At 44.8% G+C, this 15,759-nt stretch overlaps 1 pseudogene; it reads right to left on the bottom strand.

Moving 5' to 3' along the window:
• Positions 1-886: 886 nt before the first annotated feature.
• On the bottom strand, positions 887-12,440 carry LOC150006887 (HLA class II histocompatibility antigen, DP alpha 1 chain-like; annotated as a pseudogene).
• Between the last annotated feature and the right edge of the window lie 3,319 nt (positions 12,441-15,759).

Below are 15,759 nucleotides of genomic sequence, written 5' to 3'. Positions count from 1 at the left end.
CCAAATCTCAGTTCATGAATGGTACACAGCTTTCTCCAGCAGCTTCCTAAGGGTGTGTGGTGGCAAAGTGCTTGAGCTCTTCTAGCCTTTGAACTGAGGGCCAGGATGATGGGGAACAGCAACTACAACTGGGAGGAGCTAGAAGAGACTGCCATCTACAAGGGGGATTACTCAGACACACATCCCACTGTAAAACTATTTTGGAAACATTTTCTGAGTTTCCACTGGAAAAGAAGTTTCTCTTGTTCCTGAGAGGCAGCAACCAGATCCCCATCTATGGCTTGGCGAGCCTGCAGACTGTCATCCAGTCCCCTGCCAGTGGAGAGCAGTACTTGCCTGTGCCCCACACTTGCTACAACATTCTTGACCTTCCCAAGTACAGTAGCAAAGAGATCCTGAGTGCGCAGCTCACCCAGGCCCTGGACAACTACGAGGGGTTTAGCTTGGCCTGAGCATCCCCCCGCCCCCCGCTGGGTTGCCCCAGATTCCCCTTCCTTCCTCAGTGTCCACATTGAGGCCTATACAGAAAATCATGGGGAGCAGCTCAGCCGAAGTACTTCGTCGTGGCATTTGTTGTTGTTTTCATGTAGCTCAGTGACTAAACACTGTTGAAGTGTTTCTCCTTCCCATCTGTAACACAGAACTAGCTCAAACTGGACCTATGCTGTCTCTAACATGATCCAGACCAGAGTTTAAGCAGTGGATGCATCACTTACTAGTAGCAGGTGTGAAACACCACTCAGAAGTAACACCTGTGAGCACGTAAAACCCTGCCCCCAACCTGGATCCCGAGAGACACACTTGAACCAACCTCCTGTTTCCCTGCTAATCAACTCACAATAAAGCCTTTGTGATAGGGCTATGTGGCAGGGCAGCAGTCCCCTGTTCAGTAACACATGACACCTCCTCTCCCCACTGTGCCCCTAATACCCCCACACTTGGGATGCCTGCACCTGGGGATGTTGTCGGGTCCCCTGGTCTTCAGGACAATGGCACCAGTGATGATTCCCGCCAGGCCCATCACCAGGCCCACCATCAGACCACAGTCTCCAGCGTCTCAGGCACCTGGATCGGCTCCTGGGCCTCTGGGAATAAAGGAGAGATGAAGTCAGAGGTGCAATGAGCAGGAGCTGGTCTCAGGTGTGGGGGCATTAAGAGTCAGAAACCATGCGACGTGAAGTTTGGATAAAGTGACAATAAACCACACAACTAAGGAGAGCAGGTGCTGAGGAGAGGTGGGTCCTGGGGATAAAGATGGTGTCAGGATGGCATTGGCAAAAGGCGGGCTCCCTACCCCAGAGCCGGAGGAACAGCCCATCCAGGCCCCAGTGTTCCACCTGGCGGTCGTAGACGTCATCCGCTGAAGGCACAAAGGTCAGGTAGTGAAACTTGTGAAATCTGAATTCTGTGCTGGGCAGGAAGAGGGTCTCAGCCACCCCTCCAGTTACCACCTGCCCATTTTGCAACCAGGTGACACTGAGCACAGGTAGGAAGAACTTGTCCACGTGGCAGATGAGTGTTGTGTTGACCTAGCTTCCATAGGCTCCTTGGGAAACACAGTCACCTCAGGGGGCTCTGTGAGGGGACAGGACTTTGTGAGTCTACTGCCTTCATCTGAATCTCAAAGGTTCACCTCAGGTCCAATATTCTCAGATTAGAGGTCATGTGTGTCCAGCCTACCCTGTGCCCCCAGGTCTCCCAGGACAGCGTCACAGCTTCTTATGCTCCTGGCCTGGACTCCCTCAGCCCAGCCTCTTTCTTGAGTAAAAGGAAAATGTATCAGACTTCCGGCCAAGATGGAGGCATAGACAGACATGCTGCGTCTCCCTCCAAAACTAAGAAGGAATGCAACTACTTCAAAACTAGAAACAACCAGAAGTTCCAGAACTACAAACTGCATGGAAGTACAGCAAACAAAGATATAAAGAAGAAATGCTCATCCATACAGGTAGGAGGGGTGGAGCCAGGGCAGAGAGGATGTGGTGTGGTGGTGGCAGCAGGAACAGCAGCAGCTGCAGGCCAGAACAAAGCTCACATGTTTTAAAAAGTCAGGAGGGACACCTGGGGAGTGTTCCCAGCTCCCACCAGACCTCGCAGCCCAAGGTTCCAGCACCGGGGAAAATCAAGCCTCATTGCTTCTGACTGTGCAGACCAGTAGGGGTTGGGGTGGATGCAGAAACTGCCAGTCTCAGCAGAGTCTGCTTGTTTAAAGGGCCCCCATGGTCCTAGAACATCTGAAGACCCACCCACTCTAGGAATGACGACCAAGGTAGCAGCTAGAGGGGCTCCAGCCGGTGTGGAAGTGGGAGAGGTGCCTGGAAAAGGGGCAAGTGCTAGGCAGGTGGCATTGTTCCCTCTTGGACCGCTCCTTCACATACAGCCCCACAACGTGGTGAAACAGGTAGCCCTATACCTATGAGTCCCTAAGGCTCCGCCCCTTACAACATAAAGGAGCAACAGCTCTCCTTGGGACACAGAGGCAAACAAACACAGGAACCTGTCAGAAGGAGGGACGAAAGTATGGCCCAAAAGGGGAAATGGATCAAGGTTCCATTGGGAGAACTAAGTAATGAGGAGATAGCCAACTTCACAGATGAGGAGATAGACAACCTAACAGACACAGAATTCAAAACACTGGTGGTAAAGATGCTCACAGGCTTGACAGATATGCTTGAGTACGGCAAACGCATAAGGGAAGAAGTGAAGGCTATGCTAAGTGAAACAAAGGAAAATCCACATAAAACCAGTGGTGAAGGGAAGGAAACTGGGGTTCAAATCAATGACTTGGAACATAAGGAAGAAAAAACAGTCAACCAGTGCAGAATGAGGAAGCAAAAATTGAAAAAAATGAGGAAAACTTCCAAAATTTTTTGAAGGAGATGGACATACAGGTCTGGGAAGCACGGAGGGTCCTGGGCAAGCTGGACCCAGAGGGGACCACACCAGGACGCATCATGACTGAGATCCCAAAGGTGAAAGTAAAAGACAGAGTCCTGGGGGCAGAAGAAAGAGGCGGAGAGTTGCCTACAGGGGGGTGTCTATAGGACTATCAGCTGACTTCTCAGAGGACACTTTGCAGGCTGGAAGGGACTGGCAAGGAGTATTCAATGTAATGAAAAGCAACCTACAACCAAGATTACTCTATCCACCAAAGCTGTCATTTGGATTGGAAGGGCAGATGAAGTGCTTTCCAGACAAGGTGAAGATAAAGGCATTCATCATCACCAAGCCATTATTATATGAAATGTCAAAGGGACTTATTTAGGAGAAAGAAGATCAAAATTATGAACACTAAAATGACAACAAACTCACAAGTATCAACAACTGAATCTAAAAAATAAAAATAAAATCCAACTAAGCAAACCAAAGTAGGAACAGTATCATAGGTATAGGGACCATTTGGAGGTTTATCAACTGGGAGAGGGGAGAGGGAGAAATGGGGAAATGGAGCAGGGACTAAGGAGCATAATCAGTTGGTACAAAATAGACAGGGGTAAGTTAAGAATAAAATAAGAAATGGAGAAACCAAAGAACTTATATGCACAACCCATGGACATGAACTAAGTAAGGGGGGGTGGGATTGCTGGAGGGAAGGAGGGTACTGGGCAGAGGGGAGCAAAGGGGAAATAATTGGAACTATTGTGACAACATAATCAATAAAATATACTTAAAAATAATGGGCAAGTAATAAAGGAAAGAAGGAAAACAAAAATAAAAATAATAAAAATAAATAAATTTACAGGGAACAATACCTAAATGTCCATCTAAGAACTGATATTTTAATAAAAGAAAAAATGTTATGAATAAAAAAAAGACATGGAGGAATATTATATGCATATTACTAAGTGAAAGAAGGCAATCTGAAAAGGATATCTACTTTACGACTCTAACTCTATGACATATTGGAAAAGGTAAAACTATGGGGACAGCAAAAGTATCAGTGGTTGCCCTGGGTGTGAGCACAGAAGGTTTTAGGGCAGTGAAACTATTCTATGCGATACCATAATGGTGGATATATGCTGTTATAAGTTGTCAAACGCATAGGAAGTACAACACCAAGGGTCAATCCTAATGTAAACTATGGACTTTGGTAATAATGATGCATCAGGGTAGGTTCATCAATTGTAACAAATGCCCACTCTGGTGGGGGATGTTGACAGTGGGGGAAGCTGGGCATGTGTGTCGGGATAGGGGTTATATAGGAACTCTCTGTATTTCCTGTTCAGTTTTGCTGTTAACCTAAAACTGCTCTAAAAATAAAGTCTATGTTTAAAAGAAAAAAAAAAAAAAGGAAAATGTCTCCTCTGATGGCTTAAGTGTCCTGCTTTGGGAACTGAACACTGCTCACTCTCGCGGGCTCCTCATGAGTGGGCATCTGGGTCTCCCCTCCCCTACGTAGCACAGGGGCTCTCCGCAAAACCCCAACTTTACACTTTTTTCTAATGACACCAAGTTTGGTTTCATATGGGCAATTTTAATTACGTACAAGTTGTAAACTTGCGGGGCCCTTCAGAAGTTGGGGCCCGCCGTTAAATCCGGCTCAGGGGCTCTCCCACCCCGTACGGGGCTGGAGAGGAGCGAGCAAGGGGAAGCAGTACCGTTTGTGGCCCTGCTGTGGTTGGACCACTGGATGAGGGTGTTCAAGTTCTTTCTTGCCATAATGATGCCAGCAATACCCCTCCGAGCATCAAAGTCAAAGGCGTGAATAAACACCAGCAGATGCCAGACAGTCTCCTCATCCAGGTCCACGTAGAACTGCTCATCCTCATCAAATTCCAACATGTACTCCCCAGAGGGTCTGTGAGTCTGGACAAACTCAGCATACGTTGACACATGGTCCGCTGCATGAAGTGCAAGAAGGGAGGTTGGAGGACGGGTAGATAAATAGGAAAAGTAAATGTAGCACAGAAAGCAAATAAATAAAGGAAGGTTGTTGGCAACATGAAAGAATAACACAGAACATGAGAGACACAACAGTGAAAAAAAGAAAAGAAGATAAAAGAAAAGAAAAGCAATGAGAGAAACGACTTCTTGAAAATTCAGGTTTCTCTTGTTCCTGAAGACTTAAGCATCTGTCACTCCAGTACAACAGTAATAATGTTGAACACAATAAGATAACATTTATTGAGGACTTACCACGGGCTCAACTTATTCATTGAGTCTTCACTCCTGCCCCCACCCACACCCCAGGTGGAGCATTATTTTGCTAATTGGGGCACTGACCACAGAGGTTAAGTATCATAACTGGCCCAAAGTAACGCAACTCCCAATAGAAGCAATATAGAATCATCCACCCCACCCCACTCCCATAGTCTCTCAGAACCCTTATAGGACCAGACAAATAATTAATGACAAAGCCACGGAGTGGGACAGGCGAAAGGGAAATAAAATTTTTTCAGAGTGGAACATTTTTTTAATAGTAAGAGAAATGAAAAGACCTCCAGAGTCTTACTGGTATTTATAGACTTGAAGTTACTTTTTTTATTTAATAAAAATGGTAGGTTATGTAGTTTTGTTCATAACACTTTCATTTTCGGCATATTAAATTTAGAAGTATTAATATTCACACAACATTCAAAAATTCTGGTTGAATTCATGTCTCTAAGTGCAGTTGCCATTGGAAATAAAACTTGTTGCCTTGGAATAGTATCTTAGTTTTAACTGATGTGTAAGAAGCAGCAAAAGGTTGACAACAGCAAAAAGTTAACAGTATTACAGTAAAACAATAAAAATGACAGAGTTTGGGGTTGACAAAGTAGAAGAACTCAGGGGGATTGACATCACAGGGTTCAGTGGTCTAATTTCCTAATGAAAGGTTCGTCCTCACAGCTCCAACCCATGGAAAACAACTCTTTCCTTAGACACTTCCAGTGACAGGATCATTGTCATGCATGACTGATTTTAGTGGCTAGAGAAAAGAAGATAAAATAAAAAGGAAGAGGGAAAAAAATCAGTACAGACTTAGCTGTATGGATGTAATTAGTTCACCTGAGGATATTTTGTATTTATCGTTTTCTCAAATTCTTAAAACTTAAGGTCTGTGCATTTTGAAGCAAACATGTTAATTTTTAGTCAGTCAAGAAAACATTTATTGAGGCTCTCTGCCTCCAATGCCCCAGCATAGTTGGAAACTCCCGGGACACTGTCCTTTGTCTGGAGGGAGGAAAGGTGGCAAATCTCTCTAGTGGAAAAGAGCCCTGAACGCTTTCTCCTGGTCCCTTTTATTGAAGAGGGGATTTGGGAGATACAAGGTCAAGATTCATAAATCATCAATTAGGTTTTGGATGCTTACGTTATAGTCGACAATTACTGATTTCAGATAACAATGTAAACACAGTGACCAATCTGTGCCAGGGTCTGTTAAACATCCTGATGCCATACTGACATCAGGTGCAAGGCTTCATACATTTTCCTATGCACTGTTTATAGTTAACTAAGAGATAAGAAAAGCAGAGCAAGCTCCAAGGCATAATATGCATTCTTTAAATCCAGATCCCATGGGAACCTCCTGAGTGGCCTTCGAGTCCTGTCTGGCTCTGCCTTCCCGGTGTTCTGGTCGAGTCTGACAAGGCTTCCAGGAGCCTGGCTCATGACTTTTGGGTGACAATTCTTGAAACCACATAGAACGGTTCCCTACATCTCCCCCCCCCCCTTTTTTTTGTTTTCTAAGAAACTTATAGTAGAAAATCCTATAAAGCTTGATACTTGCTTTTCTTAAATACAATCATGAGAAAATAGCTTGTAGAGACATTGGAGGACACAAAGTATAATGTTAATTAATAAGGATCTAGTTGCCCCTATTATCCATACACAAAAATTTAGTCCTTGAAACCAATTTTTAGAGTTAAGCCATTGAAGATTATCACTTAGGATTTGAAACACCTTTTATTCAATGAGCTGCTTAATGTCCATAAGCTGTTGATGCAGTTCAAATTGTAGTCGATCAACTTGGCCTTTCAGGTTGGTGGAAAAAGTACCCCGTAAATGATGTCATATATCAGCCGAAGGGTGCTGACTTGAGTTCCATTTTAGTGGGGTAACTCATAGTCTTGAGAATCCGGGGTTGCAGGTAAGCTGTTGTCGGGCGATCAGAGCATCCTGTCGACCTCCCAGCCACAACACAGCAGATTCCATGGCTGAGAGTTAGTCCAGGATTTCCTGATCCATATGGGTCTGCAACAGGATGTCATAGGGACCAGTCTATTGTTCAGCCAGTGGCTGTTCAGGGCCTTGAGTCTTCTAGGTCTTCAGTAAGACTTGGTCCCCTGGTTGGAATGGGTGTAGGGGCTTGTCAAGCAGTTAGATAAACCTGCAATGAGCAAACTTGTACAGGATGGTTAATTTACATAATAACTCACAAACCAGACTTTGAGTCTGTAATACTATGGAGACACCCAGTTATAGGGCCTTTGCTGGAATAATATTTTATCTTTGGTGATGTTATAAACCTAGGACTTTCTGCATATAAAGCAGAGACAAGCTCATTTCTGTAAAATATCACAGGAGAATTAAGGGGTTAAACAGCGGCAGCTATTCCCTGGGAGGGAGCTGGGAATGTAGAGTGCCCCCCCACCCCCATTCCTGCTCTGAGGCTAGAGAAAGAGAAACAATTTTATTTTTGATGATTACTGTATTCCTTTAGTGTGCTTAAAAGTGGGCTGTTTTCATTATCCAGTGACCTTTACAAGTTTCACAGAGGCTACAGGAGAGGCAGGGGAGATAGCAAGCTTGGCGTGGCTTGTTCCTGGGACTGCAGCTCCTAGGCCTAAAACTTACAATGTTTCAAGAACTTATATGCTTACTTTTCCTTATTTCTTTTCTACTTCCATTTCCCTTCCTTCCCATGCCATGCACGAATGTGGCATGTATCTCTTTCCTTTATTCCTTCTTCCCCTTCTCCTTCACAATCCTTCACCTTCTTAATTCCTTCTTTTTTTCTTCCCTCTCCCTACACAATTCTTCTTCAACTTGCACAGACCATCTAAGACTTACTTGGACTTACTGCAACATACATAATCCTTCTGACCCAACATTCTGAAAGACATATAATAAATTATTTAAAACTTAAGCCTAATTAAGTTGCTAAATAAGTTAGATTCTCTGGGGATGACTCCATATTCCCCCTTTTTGTTTTTTAAGAAGATTTTTAAAGGCATGGTGGGCCCGTTCAACTATGGCTCAGCCCGTTGGGTTGCTAAACATTTGACCTTAGGAGTATATTATGAAATAAAGAGTGGGAAACTTATGAATGTGTGAAGAAAAGAATAATTAGGATGCAAATTTAATTGCTGGAGAAAAGAGATGCTACAAGAAAGCTACTTGAGGGAGAGAGCAGTTTTGATTAAAATCTTCCACTCCCAAGGCCAAATGTAAAAGGGTACTGGAGGCTATTTTCTTGAACACTTAAAAAGAAAATTGTTTATAAAAAGGCAAAGCGTTGTGAATTGGCTGTCCCCTTTGTTTTGTGAGAACTGGAAAGCAGAGAGTGCTTTCCACTCTCCAGCCTGCACCGCTTCTCATGAGCAATTTTGCACTGCGGTCGGGGTCTCATTAACAAGCGGAGGTGGTGGTCAGTTTTTAGACTCCTTATTGGGAACCAGGGACTGTACTGTTTTACTGTCTGGAGTAAATCAATTAAATGCTGCTCCTTCATTTGGCAGCCTGCAGCTTTTAACAGCTGCTGGAGCAAGTGAAAGTAAAGTTCTTATTCTTTGAATAACCCTGGTCCCATTCTTTCATAGGTTGTCGGTCCTTTTTGTTGCTTTGGTTTCGCCCTTCTCCTCTGCCTTTTGAAAGCGGACCAATAACTCTGATATCTAACTGGTGACTTGTTAGAGTGGAGTTCCCTATGAGGCCCCTTCACGAATTGGGGATTGACCCCAGACACCTCTGCTAGGTCCCAACTCACATAGGGACACCCAAGAATTCGGGCCAGACGGAGGAACTGCCTCTTATCTTCGGAGCTCAGTCAAAACCTTCATACAAATCCTACTCCTAGCTTAAAGCTTCTCTTGTTCTCACAAAATCCTATTCGTGGGGAGATGCCACAGAGGTTAGACAGTGAGTACTTGTGACTGTGTTCCTGACATTGCATGGACTTTGACTTGCAGCTGGTGGGAGCCTAATGCTCTAACCCGGTCAGTGAACCAGCTTATCCTCTCACGGGAGACTTTTGGTGGTGAGCGCCCTATTGTCTCTTAAGTGCTCGACCTGTGCCCACAAATTGTGGCAATTTACTGAACAAGAGAAGCCAAAACCATCCTTACTAAGTGAGAGGAGATGAAAGAGAAACTGAAACCCCCACCGCAAAGCACGGCAGAAAGAGGAAGACCCTCCATCCCCTATCTAAGTCACACAGGCAGCCTTTACCAGAAAGAGCCTGGGGCTGCTGTCCCTTACCATGGGCTGAGGCGTGCTGAAATTTCCTTCCATTTTGGTGTGGCTGTCCATGGCCATGGCTCGTGGCTCTGTAGCCAGTTCAGGCGTCACTTTTCTTGAATGCCCCACATTGGGAGCCAGATGAGACTGTCTGCCTCCAACACCCCAGCATGATTGGGAACTCCCTGTCCAGCAGAGGTTTCAGGATCATGGATGAGAGATCAAAATACCCAGGACACTGTCTTTTGTCTGGGGGCAGGAAAGGTGGCAAATCTCTCCAGTGGAGAAGAGCCCCGAACGCTTTCTCCTGGTCCCTTATATTGAAGAGGGGATTCGGAAGATACAAGGTCAAGATTCATAAATCATCAATTAGCTTTCAGAAGCTTGTGTTACAGTCGACAATTACTGATTTCAGATAACAATGTAAAAAACACAGTGACCAACTTGTGCCAGGGTCTGTTAAACATCCTGATGCCATACTGACATCAGGTGCAAGGCTTCATACATTTTTCCTATGCACTGTTTACAGTTAACTAAGAGATAAGAAAAGCAGAGCAAGCTCCAAGGCATATATGCATTCTTTAAACCCAATTTCCATGGGAACCTCCTGAGTGGCTTTTGAGTCCTGACTGGCTCTGCCTTCTCGGTGTTCTGGTCGAGTCTGACAAGGCTTCCAGGAGCCTGGCCCATGACTTTTGGGTGACAATTCTTGAAACCACATAGAACAGTCCCCTACAATTTATTGTGAAGTTTCACTCTCCAGGCCCCAAAGATGTAACTCAGAACACATGGTCCTTGTCCTCAAACCGCTTGGGATGCAAAGAATGAGAAAGAGAAAGAAAAATGGTTACTGTACATACTACGTACAGTCTGATCACTGCTGAGGAATCACAAGGTGCACCCAAGAGGTTTCTTGGGAGCAAAAGGAAAGCATTAACGTCAAAATGAGATCTGAGTGAGGCTTCCTAGAGCTGGGGCTCGCTTGTGGTTAGCGAAGCAGAGAAAGGGGGAAATGGCTTTGCCAGCAGGAGACGTGGGCTCAGGAGCAGAGAGGCGAGAAAGTGCCTGGAGAAGTGAAGACGTCATCGGTGTGACGGAGCTGAGGGGTGGGGGCTGCACCGTGACCTGCCCTGTGCTGAGCAGGTGCTTGGACTTTATCCCAAAGCCCCCGGGAAATCGGGGGGGGGGCTTTCAATCAAGACAGTGACATGGTCAGATTTGTGCTTGGAGTTGGTAACAGTAGGGCAGGTGGACTGGGGGAGGCCAGTGTGAAGGCAGGACCAGTAGGACCCTTGGGCAATCAGGTGAGAAGTGACGGGGAATGGGGGGGGGCAGGAACACAGGGTGAAGGGAAGAGCAGGTGGGTCCACGTGGCAGGCAGTAGGGATGAGAAGCCGCGGGAATCAGTAATGATGGAATGGAAGTAAGGATATGAAGGTCCAGAAGAACAAGCACGTGGAGAATTGTGGCGTCTGAGAAGGTAATGAAGGACAGGAAAGGGATCGGGTGAAGAGGAAATGTTCTCTTTGGGAGATGCTGAGTTTGAATTTCAAGGGGACAACACTGAGTTGATTTTAGGGTGCTTGAAATAGATGGATGAATCTTGCACTAGACTGGACTAGGGACGTAGGCTAAAGTCCTCATGTGGGTGAAGTTATAAGTTTGGATTGGGTCACCCAAGAAAAGTATATAAAGTCATAAAAGTATATAAAGTCAGTATGTGGTCCTGTTCCTGGCAAAAATGGACATTTTTATAAAGGCTGAAAAGGACAGGCTTAAAAGGCAGGAAGAAAACAATGAGGAAGCCTGCTCCTAAAAGACAGGAAAATAGAGAAAAGTTTCAGGCAGGAGAAAGTGGTCACATTGCAAATATTACTAATCACACAGGTAAGATACACATAGAGAAGTGATTACTGGTTTCGTTGTATGTTTTATTAAATGTGGTGAGGGAGCGGAAGTAATCCCAGCAAGGAGAATGGGTCGGATGAAGGGCTGCCGCAGGCTCTGGCAGGTCAGCGAAGAGCTGCGCAGGGACCGCTCCTCTTATTGAGTTCTGCAAGTATAGAAATCAATAGGGAGGGTAAAGAATGAGCTCACAGGTACATTCCAATATTGATTACAATATACAATTACTTACTTGGGATTAAAACAATTGGAGGTTAATATATAAACTATGAAGAATGATTTCTATCAAAAACGAAAAATAGGAATTCAATAATCTATTCTTTTAAGACTATGGGAATGGTCACACTGTTCCTTAAACTTTAACATAAAGCACACAGGATTAAACACCACCTGTTCTTGGCTTGGTTTTGGTTTCCTTGACAATATCAGGGAAGATGGAGTACTCGGCAAGATTCCTTTTAAGTCACTGGATGTCTTGAAACCCTGAGGCCTGATCAGTCAAAGACTGTCGGTGCCAGCGAGTCCAGCTCGCCAGCTCGGGTCATAGAGCAACTGGACCGAGGGGCATGAGAGCATGCCTCAGTTTAGGAACTTTGATTTCCAGCATCAGTTGTATGGAGACTATCAGAGGTGGGGGAGGCTTAGGGAGAATGCAGTGCATTAAGGACTGAATGAAACAGAAGAAGGTCAAAAACAGACATTGCAGACTTTAATTATAAGAAGTTTGCCTCTGAAATGGCAGAGAGACAGACAGACTGTCCTGGAGGATGCAGAGCTGTGACTCTTCAGTCATCAATGCTGTGACATGGGGCTCATGAGACATTTATTCATCTCTGTTGAGACTCTGTCTTTTTATTTCTAAAATGAAAATAATAAACACCTTCCTGAAAAGGTTGTTGTGAAAAAGGAATGAGATTTGGCGCTTGGTAGGAGTCAATAAGCGGTGGCTATTCCTGTTGCTAGAACGAGAGGAAAACAGATGGTCTCACAAGAGAGGGAAAAACAGAGAGAAGAGACGCAGGATGGAAAACAGCACCTGTGGGCTACAAAATCTCCTGCAGTCCCCCACCCTCTGTGGCCCACCTGAGCACTCACCCTGATGACCCCAGCTCCGAAGGGACTCAGCAGGGCAGCAGGGTGATGGCGGGCAGGATCATGGCTCTGGTCTGGCTCCTTCGTCTTCAGGTCCATCTGCAGTGGCCAGTGAGGAGAGAAGGAGACAGCTCAGGTGTTTAGAGCATCGTTCAATCCCCGGTCAGGGAACATACAAGAACCAACCAATGAATGGATCAGTAAGTGGAACAATAAATTGATATCTCTCTCTCTTTCTCTCCTCTTTTCTCTCTCTCTAAATTCATAAATAAAATTTTTAAGTCAATGTTTACTGTTGTTTGAAACCCATTCTTTCAAATCTATTCTCCTTTCCCCTCATTTTTATCAATTTCTGCTTTACCTATTCAGTGTGGCTTTTTGCAAATGTATATCTCCTCTCTTTCTTACCCAAAAAGCAGCACATACTAGGTACATTTCTTTGTATCTTGCATTTTCCCCTACATCCTAGAGATCCTTCCACATCACTTCAAAGAGATCTTCCTCCCCCTGGCACGTGTAGCTCATGGCTGGAGAATCGTTCCACATACTAGAAGGTTGCCGGTTTGATTTCTGTTCAGGACACATATCTAGGTTGCAGGTTTGATCCCCGGTCAGAGTGCATACAGGCAGCAACCAATCAATGTTTCTGTCTCACATCAATGTTTCTTTCTCTCCCACTCTCTTCCTCTCTCTCTAAAAGCAATGAAAAATGTCCTCTAGTGAGGACAAAAGACAAAACAAAACAAACAATAGAGATCTTCCTCATTCTTTCATCTTTCTGTTACCCCATTGTGGACATGTGGCAGCTTTTTCAACTATTGCACTTTTACTGAATATATTTCTAATCTTTTACAATACAAAAAATGGCATGTCCTTTTTAAATGGCAATGACTATTTAAAAATGACTTCTTACAAATGTTTGGTATTTCATTACACGTATTAAAATATATCTTAAAGGGAAAATATTATTTATGTTGAGTTGTTTTTAATTAACATTCTTCAGGACACTTGAATTTCATGACAAATCAGGAATACTAGGTGTGCTTCCTGGTGAATGGGCAGGCCAGTAAATCTGACAGAAGTAAGATGTTTAGACTAGTGCTTGGCACATTGGAAGAGTTCAATAAATGAAAGATAATAGTAATGAAAGTAATAACAGCAGAAATTCTATTACTTATTTTTCTTTTTTTGGACATGTCATTAGAAATTTGAGAGCTGAATGGACACATTTTACTCTTTAGTCGGTTTGTTGTTTCAACATTTATTGAGTGATCACCATGGTCCAGGTGTCATGGTTTGAACTTGTACTTAGAGCAGAGTCATAGACCAAAGGCCTGAAGGAAGGGGTGAAGGGAAACTGGGAACCCAGCCACATCTCAGGAGTGGGGTAAGGCTCTAGGGAGGAGGCAGCAGAAAGTTTCCAGGGGCCAGAAATGCCGGGAGTCCTCTTCTTGGGAGACTAGGGCTTGCTTAGATTTTGAGCCTCTGACCAGGGGAAGTTAAACCACAAGATGGAGAAGGATCATAGTCAGTGCACCCTGAGAAGTAACTGTTCCCCTAAAGGCATGGTCACTTCCCAGGAGGCTTCCCAGGAAGTTAAAGAAGAAAAGGAGCCTGTGAGGATGGCTGCAGAAGCATCATCCGGAACTTGTCCAACACCACAGACTCCCTGTTCATACCCCTCCCTCCCCTGAGAGCCTAGTTCAGTAGATCTGGGTGAAGCCTGCACTTTTTAAAAGGGTCCCAAGTGATTCTTTTATATTCATTATGACTCGAAAACCACTACTCTATACCACTTGTTTGGTCCTTGACATAAACTAGTTTGTATGGTTACTTTCCTCTCTGTGTGTATTTTTTATTTTATTCACAGTAAACCAAAATTTTCTAGGCCACATCATGAGAAAGCATTCCAGTCAATCTCTCTTAAAAAGGTATCCTCTATCTCCTTTTAAAAAAAAATCCTCATCAGAGCACACTTTTTCATTGCTGTTTAGAGAGAGTGGAAGAGAGAGAGAGGTATTTATCAGTTGCTTCCCATAACAGCCCAGACCAGGAATTGAAAACAACCGAACCTGGTACTAAACTCACAACCTAGACACTTGCCCTGTACATGAATTGAACCTGTAACCCTCTGGTTATGGGACTCTGCTCCAACCAACTGAGCCACACCAGATGGGGCTAGATTTCTCCTTTTCTCAGAGGCCTGCAGATCTACTCTGCTACCCTCCTTTTTAAAAAATTATTGATTTATTTGTTTATTTTATTTTTAGAGAGAGGGGAAAGGAGAAAGAGAGGGAGAGAAACATCACTGTGTGGTTGCCTCTTACATGCCCCCAACTAGGGACCTGACGTGCAACCTAGTTATGTGCCCTGACTGGGAATTGAACCAGTGACACTTGGTTCACAGGCCAACACTCAATCCACTGAGCCACACCAGCCAGGGTCCTCTGCTACCCTCTTAACTGATATGCTTGACCCCAGATTGAGGAAGTAGCCTCAGGACACTCTTTGTCATGCACACAACTCTAGGGAATATAGAAAAGGAAGATGACACTATCTTATGGCTAGACACCAATGGCCTCTTCATTACAGAGTAAATCTGGACAAGAATGGAATGCTCATGAACCTTTCCTCTCCCTGCGCACTTCAAAACTGGTGTCGGTTGCAGGTAGTAGCAAGGAACAGACTACTCTGCATCCTGTTTGGGGCAAATCTGAATTCAGGAGGCAAATTTCCTGAAGTCCTTGTGAAACAGCCCATTCACAGTAACAGACAATGGGCCCTGAATTGATGAGTCAAATGAAGCAGGGCCAGCTTGAGGTTAACTGCCAATCCCAGTGCCAGGTGGTCACACTTGGTGGCCATCACCCAGAATGCCCTCTCCCAAGTCCCAGCATCCCTCACACCTGGGAGAACTGGCCAAGGACTGGTGAAAGGACATGGTGCAAACATCACTAATAAATTTACTGATGCTAGCCAGAGCTTCAGGGAGAGCAAGTGTATATGTGTGTGCCTGTGTGTGTCTGTGTGTGTGTATATATGTATGTATGTTTGGGGAAGGAAGGCTTGCTAGTGGGTGCCCCACAAGCCCTGCCATGAGTAGTGGGGACAAAAAGTAGACCTATGGGACAGAGGCTGATCCCATTCCAGGTCAGCAGGGGGGGGATGTACTAGGACTGTGGCAGGACATGCAAAGGCTGCCAGAAACTTTGAGGAATCGTAGGAGTCTCCAACAATCCATTTCTCTTAGAAGGGTCATTATCTGAAGGAGAAAACCCCACATGACAAAGGCTGTAACCTCATAATTCTGGGATCCTGTCTCTGACTGCCACCTCCCTGAAACCTTACCCCTCGTCTCACCTCTGTTCTCCTGTTCCCTGTGCT

The sequence above is a fragment of the Furipterus horrens genome, unplaced genomic scaffold, assembly GCF_987537825.1.
Source record: "Furipterus horrens unplaced genomic scaffold, mFurHor1.1.pri manual_scaffold_6, whole genome shotgun sequence".
In the NCBI taxonomy this organism is placed as follows: Eukaryota; Metazoa; Chordata; class Mammalia; order Chiroptera; family Furipteridae; genus Furipterus; species Furipterus horrens.
This window is presented reverse-complemented; position numbering and strand designations above follow the sequence as displayed.